Genomic DNA, 9,730 nt, shown 5'->3' with positions numbered 1-9,730 from the left:
ATACATCCATTTAACCAAATTTAAAATAGCTTAAATCTTACTTTATTTGCTTAATGCTTAAATCTTGATTTCATCAAAATATATTATTTGTCTTTAAATATTAGTTTTATTTATTTTAGAAAGTCTAAATTTTTTAAATAGTATCTTATGATCAAACGTTATGCTGTTTACAATTTTCAAGATTCTCTTCCCTGCCTGTCTTCATGTTACATTTAATTTTAAATGAGCATATGTGTTCAGGAATTGATCTTGAGTTGACTCAACTGAAAATTATTTTAACTATTAAAGGCAGTAAGATCAGTGCTGGGATTACAAAATGAATAAGATTTAGAACTCATCTTTATGAAGTTCATAGTAGTAAAATAAAATTACACATAAAATTATATTGATTTTTCTAACATGCCATAGTGTCAGTGATAAATTTTCTACCAAAATAACCTATATATTAATTTATTACTAATTTCAACTAAATTTATCAATTTCTCTAAAACAGTTGTCTCTAACTTTCACAATTTTGACACTCCTTCCATGCAATATATTAGTAATTGCCTCTTTTTCTTTCTCCCCATAATCTGTGAATCATTAATCATCAGATCAAATGAATTTGTCTTTTACATTCATTTGTGTATTTTTCTCTTCTGCTATCATAGTTCTAGACTATAGATTTTTAGAAGGGAGTTATTGCAATGGACTTCCTTTCTTTTCCCTCCATTTTTTCTTTCTTCTCCTTTTCTTTCCCTCTTTTCCTCTGTTTAGGGCTTTGTGGGCCTTGTACATGTTAAAGCATATGCTTTATCACTGAGTATCAACTCCATTCCTGCAATAGATTTTCAAAAACCTCTACTACCTTTCCAGTTTCCTGTGAAAAATTTTTAAGAGAAATAGTATTTGCAAATGAGATAATTAAGAAAAAGTTGAGGGCTAGGGTTGCGGCTCAGTGATAGAGCACTTGCCTAGTGCATGTTAGGCTTCAATTCTCAGCACCACATAAAAATAAATAAATACATAAATAAAGATATTGTGTCCATCTACAACCAAAAATTTTTTAAAAAGCAATTGAGTGATAGTGTTGAATGACAGGATAAAAGGTCATAACTCCCTTGACAAGGATGGAAGAGCCATTGGGCCAGACAGTAGGCATTAGATTAAGACATTGCCACTTTCTTCTATGACATCTAACCATCATTTTTTCAGAAAAATAGAAGGGACATTGGAAGAGTAGAAGTGTGCTTTGCAGGTTTGGGGACACATTAGGGAGGAAAGAGGCAAGGGGAAGGGGAAGAACTAGGGAATGTAGTTAACCAAATTATTCTAGGGACATTTATAACTATATCACAGTGCATTCCAATTTATATGTAACTATAATGCATCTAGTGAAAAATAAGTCCATAGAAGGAAGACCAATAGAAAAGAGGAAGGGAACCAGAGAGGAAGCAAAGGAAAGGAAAGAGGTAAGGAGTATTAGGATTCAAATGGAGAAAACTATGTTACTTCTTTTATGAATATGTCAGAATGAACTCTCCTTTTATGTATAACTATAATGCACTGAAAAACAAACTTTAAAAAATCAAGGACAAAACAAATTCAAGAATTGAAAATTCATGCAGTGGCTCCGGAGGCTGAGACAGGAGAATTGCAAATTCAAAGAAGCCTCAGCAACTTAGTGAAACTATGCTTCAAAATAAAAAAAAAATATAAAAAGGGCTAGGGATGTGCTCAGTGGTTAAGTGCCTCTGGGTTCAATATGTAGTACCAAAAGAAAGGAAAAAGAAAATTTACCCATTTGGAATCATATCACTCAATATAAAGGTAAGTCTAAAAATGTTGCTGTCAAATTAATATATTTATTCATTTATTTGATGGTACCCTCCTAATGAATGTTCTATTCATTAATAAGATTCATTTGCCTGCGTGTGTGTGTGTGTGTGTGTGTGTGTGTATGTGTGTATGTGTGTGTGTGGTACTGACATTGAACAGGGCCTTAAGCACACTAGATAAGCATTCTACCACTGAGCTACACCTGCACTGTGTTTAGCCTTTAGATTTTAATTTTTTAAAAAGCCAGCTACTTATTCTACCTTTTAAAAGTCTTGGTATAATAGAAAACATTTGTAATTTGAATTACAAAGCTGTCCAAGGCTATAAAATGACTTCACATATTATAAAATTCCTCTATTTAAAGTGTACAATTCAGTTGTTTTATTATAACCACAGGGTAGTACAACTCTCACTATAGTCAATTTTGAACATTTTCATTACTCCCAAAAGAAACTCCATATTTTTTACCTGTCATCTCACAATTTTCCATTTCCCATCAGCCTTAGGCAACTGCTAATCTACTTTCTGTCTCTATAAATTTTCTACAGAGATATTTCATATAAATGAAATCATATAATATGTGGTATTTTGTGACTGGTTTTTTATCTGTGCAAAATATTTCAAGGCTCATCCATGTTGTAGTGTGAATCAGTAATCCATTCCTTTTTATGGCTGAATAATATTCCATTGTATATATGCCACATTTTATCATCAACTGATATATTTTATGAGTTGAAGGACATTTAGTTGCTTTCACTTTTTGCCTGTTATGAATATGATGTTCTGAATAATTATGTACCAGTTATTGTGTGTATGTGTGTGTATATATATATTTGTATACTTATATATGCATATTTTTTTTGTTTTGGGTACTGGAGATTGAACTCAGTGGTGCTTAACTACTTAGCCATATCTCCAGCCTTTTATATGTTTTATTTTGAAGCAGCATCTCACTAAGTCTTCAGGGCCTCACTAAATTGCTGAGGTTGGTCTTGAAATTTCTATCCTCCTGCCTCAGCCTCCTGAGTCACTAGGATTATAGGTGCACAGCACCATGCCCAGCTGGATACATGTTTTAATCTTTTGAGTTTATCCCTAGGAGTGGAAGTGCTGACTCAAATAGTAACTTTATATTTAACTTCTTAAGGCACTGCAAGACTGTCTCATTTTTTTGCACACATGCATGTGTACACATATCTCATTTTCAGTCACCTATTTATATATTTATTTCTGCCTTGGCTATTTTTTGCTGTTCTTGGTACCTCTCAAACTTTTCCCATCATTACCCTTTTCAGGGTAGACTGCATCATATCTTAGTAATGTCTCTCTTCCCCTCCTCCCTGCCTCTCTCCTTTTCTTTCTCTCTCTCTCTCTCTGTTAGTACATCTTTATTCTTTCTCTAAATATTTTTAAGCCATTGATAACTTAAATTCTAATTTTCTACAATCAACTATCAAAGGAAATTCTTTTTGATGCTTTGCATTTATTAATATTTCCCCAGCCCATGAGATTTTTACAACCCAAAAAATCATATCTATTTAGATTATAAACATCCAGTGTCATATACCTAAAAGAAGAAGCAGCATTATAGCCAGTGAATTCTGAAGCATGATCTAAGTAGTTTTAATAGCATAAGCAATAAAGTATCTTCTGTTTGCTTTCCAAGTTCTCATTAATCAATATTATAGGTTTGGCTTCTCAATTTATCTAGAGAAAAATAAGCTCTGAAGTCAGGTGTTCCTGTTCTGAATAGATTCTACTAGTCACAGGGATAAAATACAGGACCACATCTACAAAATGAGTGGAAAATTTACTAGGTATTTTTTCTTTGATCTTTTACATATCTAAAAAGTACATCTGTCTTCATAGTTATCTGCTTATTTTTATCAAGAGTAAATCTTTGAATAATCCTTTAATATTGGCAAATAATAATAATATTAAGTTTGATAAATAGTCTTTACATGTGTGTAAAATTGTTGTTACAGTATGACAGCATAAAACATCAAATATTTCATGCAGGCACAGAAATTATAAAGTATTCCAGATCATGGGGCTTGGGATGTGACTTAGTGGTAGAGAGCTTTCCTTGCACATGTGAGGCACTGGGTTTGATCCTCAGCCACATAAAATAAATAAATAAATGAAGTTACAAAAAAATATTGCAGATCATTAACTATCAATAAAAGCTGCCATTTCTCGGTTGGGGCTATAGCTCAGTGGTAGAGCGCTTGCCTAGCAAGCATGAGGCCCTGAGTTCAATCCTCAGCACCACATAAAAATAAATAAGACAAAAGCTGCCATTTCTGTTGAATGCCAGACTTGTGTTAGACACTTTATATTCATTATGTCTTCAGTTTAAACAGTACTGAATGATGGATATAATTAGCCAATTTCCAAAACATTTAATTTATGAAATAACTATTTAATTATATGCATTAGTATTCCTCACATTTAGGGGGGTGGGTATCAGGGATTGAAGTCAGGGATGTTTAACCACTGAACTGCACCCCCACCTCTTTAAATAATTTTTTAATTTTTTTTTTTATTTTGAGACAGTGTGTCACTAAATTTCTGAGGCTGACCTTGAACTTGCAGTCCTCCTGCCTCAGCCTCCCAAGTCTGTGGGATTACCAACCTATGCCACCATACCCAGCTACACATTTTCTTCATTCTTAATTGGAATTTTTATGTTTGTGTAATAAATGGCTAAAGTATAGCTATAAATAAATTTCTTTCCTTAATACTTTCCATCAGATGGGTTATTTTAAAAACCTGATTTAATCATTATAAGTTCATCTCTAGTTCTTTCTTATACAGCTCACAGAATTTTACTTAAGTAAGAATTTTATATATCAATCATAACTATCCCAGGTTTTTATAAAAATTATCCTATGCAAGCATGTGATAATCATGTCTACCAGTGACAAGTTACAACTACTCTTTCTTTCCCATTTACTCTATTCTTTTCTCAAAGAGGAATTTGTTTACACCCTTTGTCCGATATCCACAATTCTCTGTCTCTGTCATTGGAACTCATGGCTTTCTACCTCAGTATGTTCTCATACCTGTAATGTCTTTTTCCCTACCCCACTACTGTCAATTCTAGTCAAAGAATCCATAGAAATTTAAGTGGACTTCTTTGAGTATTCTAATTTCCATTATTGATACTTTCTTCCTTTCTTTTTCCTTTGTTTTTGATTATTTTCTTTACCTCTTTCTTCATTTCAAATTATTTCAAGTTAGAGAGAAAAATGGCTTTTGTTTTGTTTGTGAAAAAAAGGGCTTTAATATTTTTGTTTGTTTGTTGGTTGGTTGGTTGGTTGGTTGGTTGGTTGGTTGGTTGGTACTGGGGATTGGATCCAGGTGTTTTTACCACTGAGCTGTATTGTCAGCCCTTTTTATTTTTAATTTTGAGTCAGGGTCTTGTTAAGTTGCTGAGCATTTTTGCTGAGGTTGCTGAGGCAACCTTGAACTTGGGATCTACTTGCTTCACCTTCTGGAGTTGCTGGGATTACAGGATAGTGCCACTATGCCCAGTAAGGGCTTTAATCTTGTCCAATGAGCATATAAAGAGACTCAGGAAAAAGGAAAGTCAATTTTATATCTTGTTATGAATTAATTTATTTCAATCATTAAGTTTACATTCAGCAAAATTTTGGAAAAATTCCCAGAACCCACCAACCAGAACAAATGTTAATATTTGACTTTATTTATTTCTGTAGTTGCAATCATCCTATGTAGTGGATGTTGTATCTTGCTTTCCTCTATTTATTTTATAAGCATTTCCCCCATACTACTACCCTGAAAATATAAGAGGGATTTAGCAATGACATTTTGATGGCTGGCTACTTAATGTTGGATGTGCCATTATCAATATCCTGTACATGGATACTTTGTTTCCAATTTTTACATTTCAATACAATGTTGCATTTGACTTTTGAAAAGTCAAACCTTGTATACTATTTTTTAGGATAGATTTCCTAAAAGGGTTATAAAAATATGACTGTTTTCTAATCCTACCAGGGACCAAAAAAAAAAAAAAAACCAGACTTGAATTTTGATAGATTGTTGAATCTTTAGAATGTAATAATTTTTTTGGAATAAACAGATTTGAAAATGAAACTGGGTCACTCTTTTCCAAACTCCAAGAAAATAATATAAAGGAGACCTTTTACATTGCCAAATATTTTGATATAACTAAGTGTTATATTCTTTTAACGGCATTTTAGTTGAGCAGCAAGTAGAAAAGTTAATGGAATTTGGGCTGTTTTTAGTGAATACAAAATTTTTTGATAGTAATGTTTTGAATACTGTGAACCCCAGTGTGTATACATCGGAGGTGGAGAAGGGTAGAGAATGTCAAGGACAATGACAAACTGATGTTCATTTAAGCCAAGTGATTTAGAGGAACTCAGGTTTGAAAAGAACCATGTGATCATTAATTTTTAGGTAGGAGGTCCAGGATAGCCCACCTGCATAAACAGGTCAGTATGTCACATAAGTGTTTTCCAAATTACTTAAAAATGAGTTTCCTGGGGCTGGGGTTGTGGCTCAGAGGTAGAGAGCTTGCCTGCCATGTGTGAGGCTCTGGGTTCGATCCTCAGCACCACATAAAGTAAAATGAAGACATTGTATCCACCTATAACTAAAAAATAAATATTAAAAAAAGTTTCCTAAGCTGTAAAATAAAAATGGAGCTGGGTGTGGTGGCTCACACCTATAATCCCAGTGGCTCTGGAAGCTGAGGCAGGAGGATTGTGAGTTCAAAGTCAACTCAGCAACTTAGTGAGACTCTAAGTAACTCAGTAAGACACTATCTCAAAATAAAAAGTGCTGGCCCAGTGGTTAAGAGCCTCTAGGTTCAATCCCTAGTAAGCCACCCGCTCCTCAAATGGATTGCCTTATTCACACTGGACACATGAATAAGGAGAACTTGAATTCCCCTTTATCAAAAAATTTTTTGATATGATCCTCCAAAGCTGTCTTTTATTCATTCATTGGACAATTTATGTATGACAGATGTTGGGAATATAGTGGTCAAACAAAGAATCTATCATAATAGGCTTACATTCTGGCAGGAGATGGAATAAAACAATCACAGATGGTAGTAAAAAGGAAGGAATGGTATGAAATACGGCATGCAAGAGGACAAAAGGTAACATTCTTTTTAAAGAATGTTACCTTTTGCCCTTAAGATTTACTTTTTTGTCGTTGTCTTTTTTTTTTTTTTGTAACAGACATTGAACCCTGGGTTGCTTTACCACTGAGCCACATCTCCAGCCATTTTTTAATATTTTATTTAGATACAGGGTCTTGCTCAGTTATTTAGTACCTTGCTAAGTTGAACTTGCTGACTTTGAACTCGTGATCCTCCTGCCTCAGCCTCCTGAGCTGCTGGGATTACATGTATGTGCCACCATACCCAGCCACATTTACATCTTAAATAACCTGTTAGTTGTCTCAGAAACTCCTCAAACTTGGTTAATTTAAGATTGAACTCTTCATCTCCTTACCTAAAACCTGCTTCTGTGACCATGATCTCCCACTCAACAGCTAAATTCTCCTTTTGCTTAAGCCATAAGCATATCATCACTTACAATTCCGGCCTTCTCGCTCACTATGCTTAATACATCACCAGATCTCAATAAATTTTTTAAAAACATGGAATGCTTCACAAGTTCACATGTCATTCTTGCACTTGGGCTGTGCTAATCTTCTCTGTGTGACTCCAATTTTAGTGTATATGCCGCCGAAGTGGGCACAAGTCTCAATATCTTACCAAATCCTTCCATGTGTCTTTATTATTACTGTTACTACCCTACTCCAGTTCACCATGCTCATTTGCAGTACAGATGATTCTTGACTTAACAATGTTTCATCTTAAACTTTTTTGACTTTATGATGGTACAAGCAAGAGTGCTACACATTCAGTAAGCACCATACTTCAAATTTTGCATTTTAGTCTTTTCCCAGGTGATGAATAGCCATAGGATAGTCTCTCTCCATGTTGGGTAGTGGCTGTGAACTGCTGCTCCTGGTCATCTTCAGTAGAACCTCGTGCTACTAAGAGGAAACACAACCATGTCTCTACAGTGTACCCTGTTGCTAAGCTAGGATGTTCAGTAGGTTAGGTATATTCATACATTTCTGACTTATGATATTTTCAATTTAAGATGATTTTATCAGGATAAAACTCCCATCATAGGTGAAGAAGTAAAAATATAGCTGTGGATGGTAGGCTCAGCCTGGGTAGGAATCCAGCTATGTCAAAACTTGTATAACACTGGTAAGTCACTTGTTTGTTTGTTTTTTTGCCTCAGTTTCTGTTTCTGCAAAATAAGAACAATAATACTGTTTATCTCATAGAGTAGCTCTGGATTTGCTGTTTTCTAAACACAAAATCAAATGACATATATTAAAATCTGACACCTTACTAAAAACTCTTCAGCTGGTTACCTTAGATAAAGACCAACTCCTCAACACAATTCTCAAGGTCCTACATAACCTGGCCCCTGCCTTCTTCACCTAATTTTATTTTGTGCTGGTATCTATGGCCATGTGGTAGTATCCTTAGATGTCCAATAAAGATCGAATTTACCTTATGGGGACATTGTAAAGTTTGAATTAAAACACATGAAATGCTTTTCTTAGTACATGTTCAATAAATATTAACTATAAAATAATTGTTATTACTTTTTGTGTCAGCAATATTGGGTTTCTTTCATCATACTTTTCTTCCTCTGAGTATTTGAACTCTGCTTTAAAACTCCATTTTGCCCTCTTCCTTTTTTAAAAAATAAAGGAAGAATTAATTTTTAATTAATGTTGCAGCATTAATTTGGATATTGCCAAATACTAAGAACCATTTTATTTAAATTGTCTTGTTTTCCCTAGTAAATTTATATGTATTGGCTAAATTTGAATGCAGTCAGCTTACTGGTAATATTAAACATTATGAGTTCATGGGAAAGTCTGGATTAGCTGGTTCAAACCAGTCCTACTCTCCTACTCTTGTTACTTTATGTCCTGCTGCTGAGGGGAAATCTGGAAAAGGAGATAACAAAGATAATGGTAGGATTTTCCATTTTAGAGAACAAAAACAAGTACTATAATTAACACATATTGAACAATAATAGTACCCAATGGAGAGCCTGCAGAATAGAGTTGTAGTACATTCAAAATATATTAAATCCTGTTTTAAAAAAATCTAAGAAAAGCATGTGTCTTCAAAAACTTAAACAGACATTAACTTCATTTTTCTTTGTTTTCTGGCACAAAGTCCAGATATTCTTCCCCTGTCAGGTTTGTAAAAAAAATAATGTGCAAAAGTATATCACATTTTAATTCTTTTGAGAAGCAGTCTAACAGGAGTTTGGGAAGGTGGTGCTGTTCTGAATAATTCACACCTAAACGAAGATTGTGTGTCTTCTGCTGAGAAAGTGGCTATACCTAGAAGCCAGTGTATTTCAGTTGCATTCTTGGCAGGAATAGCCAGTGTTCAAAAATGTTCTTCTTACACACACACACGCAGACATGCACACACACGCGCACGTGCGCACACACACACACACACACACAGAGTTATTTTCAGAGAATGAAGGTTGTATAATTGTTTGAAATTCAGTTCTTAGCTTAGAAATGGGGACACTTTAGTTATTAAAAGAAAACAATATTTGTTGAGTAGAATTTTCATTCACTGGAAATTTTAAAAAGGAAAAGGGGTAGAGAAACAAGAAATGGAGTTGAAGGGGAGAAAACCAGAATGTGGTTTTGTATGTGGTTTTGAATATGTCAAATCCCAGTCTTATTTGCTTAGAAAAATAAAATTTGATCACCATTAATATTCCAAGAGAAGTCTTGCTACAGTTTCAGAACTGTGTAATCAATTTGGTCTCTCCTGTGTTATTTAAAT

At 34.0% G+C, this 9,730-nt stretch overlaps 3 non-coding genes across 3 annotated transcripts; 2 read left to right on the top strand and 1 right to left on the bottom strand.

The window, feature by feature from the left end:
• The first annotated feature begins 1,066 nt into the window (after positions 1-1,066).
• On the top strand, positions 1,067-1,191 carry LOC144376570 (U6atac minor spliceosomal RNA). Its single transcript, XR_013437156.1, has one exon. It is a non-coding gene; the product is annotated as a U6atac minor spliceosomal RNA (small nuclear RNA).
• A 2,828-nt stretch (positions 1,192-4,019) lies between these two features.
• On the top strand, positions 4,020-4,092 carry Trnaa-agc (transfer RNA alanine (anticodon AGC)). Its single transcript has one exon. It is a non-coding gene; the product is annotated as a tRNA-Ala (tRNA).
• A 3,381-nt stretch (positions 4,093-7,473) lies between these two features.
• LOC144376561 (U6 spliceosomal RNA) lies at positions 7,474-7,580 on the bottom strand. The gene has a single exon (XR_013437147.1). It is a non-coding gene; the product is annotated as a U6 spliceosomal RNA (small nuclear RNA).
• Positions 7,581-9,730: the final 2,150 nt, after the last annotated feature.

The sequence above is a fragment of the Ictidomys tridecemlineatus genome, chromosome 3 (assembly GCF_052094955.1).
Source record: "Ictidomys tridecemlineatus isolate mIctTri1 chromosome 3, mIctTri1.hap1, whole genome shotgun sequence".
Lineage (NCBI taxonomy): Eukaryota > Metazoa > Chordata > Mammalia > Rodentia > Sciuridae > Ictidomys > Ictidomys tridecemlineatus.
This window is presented reverse-complemented; position numbering and strand designations above follow the sequence as displayed.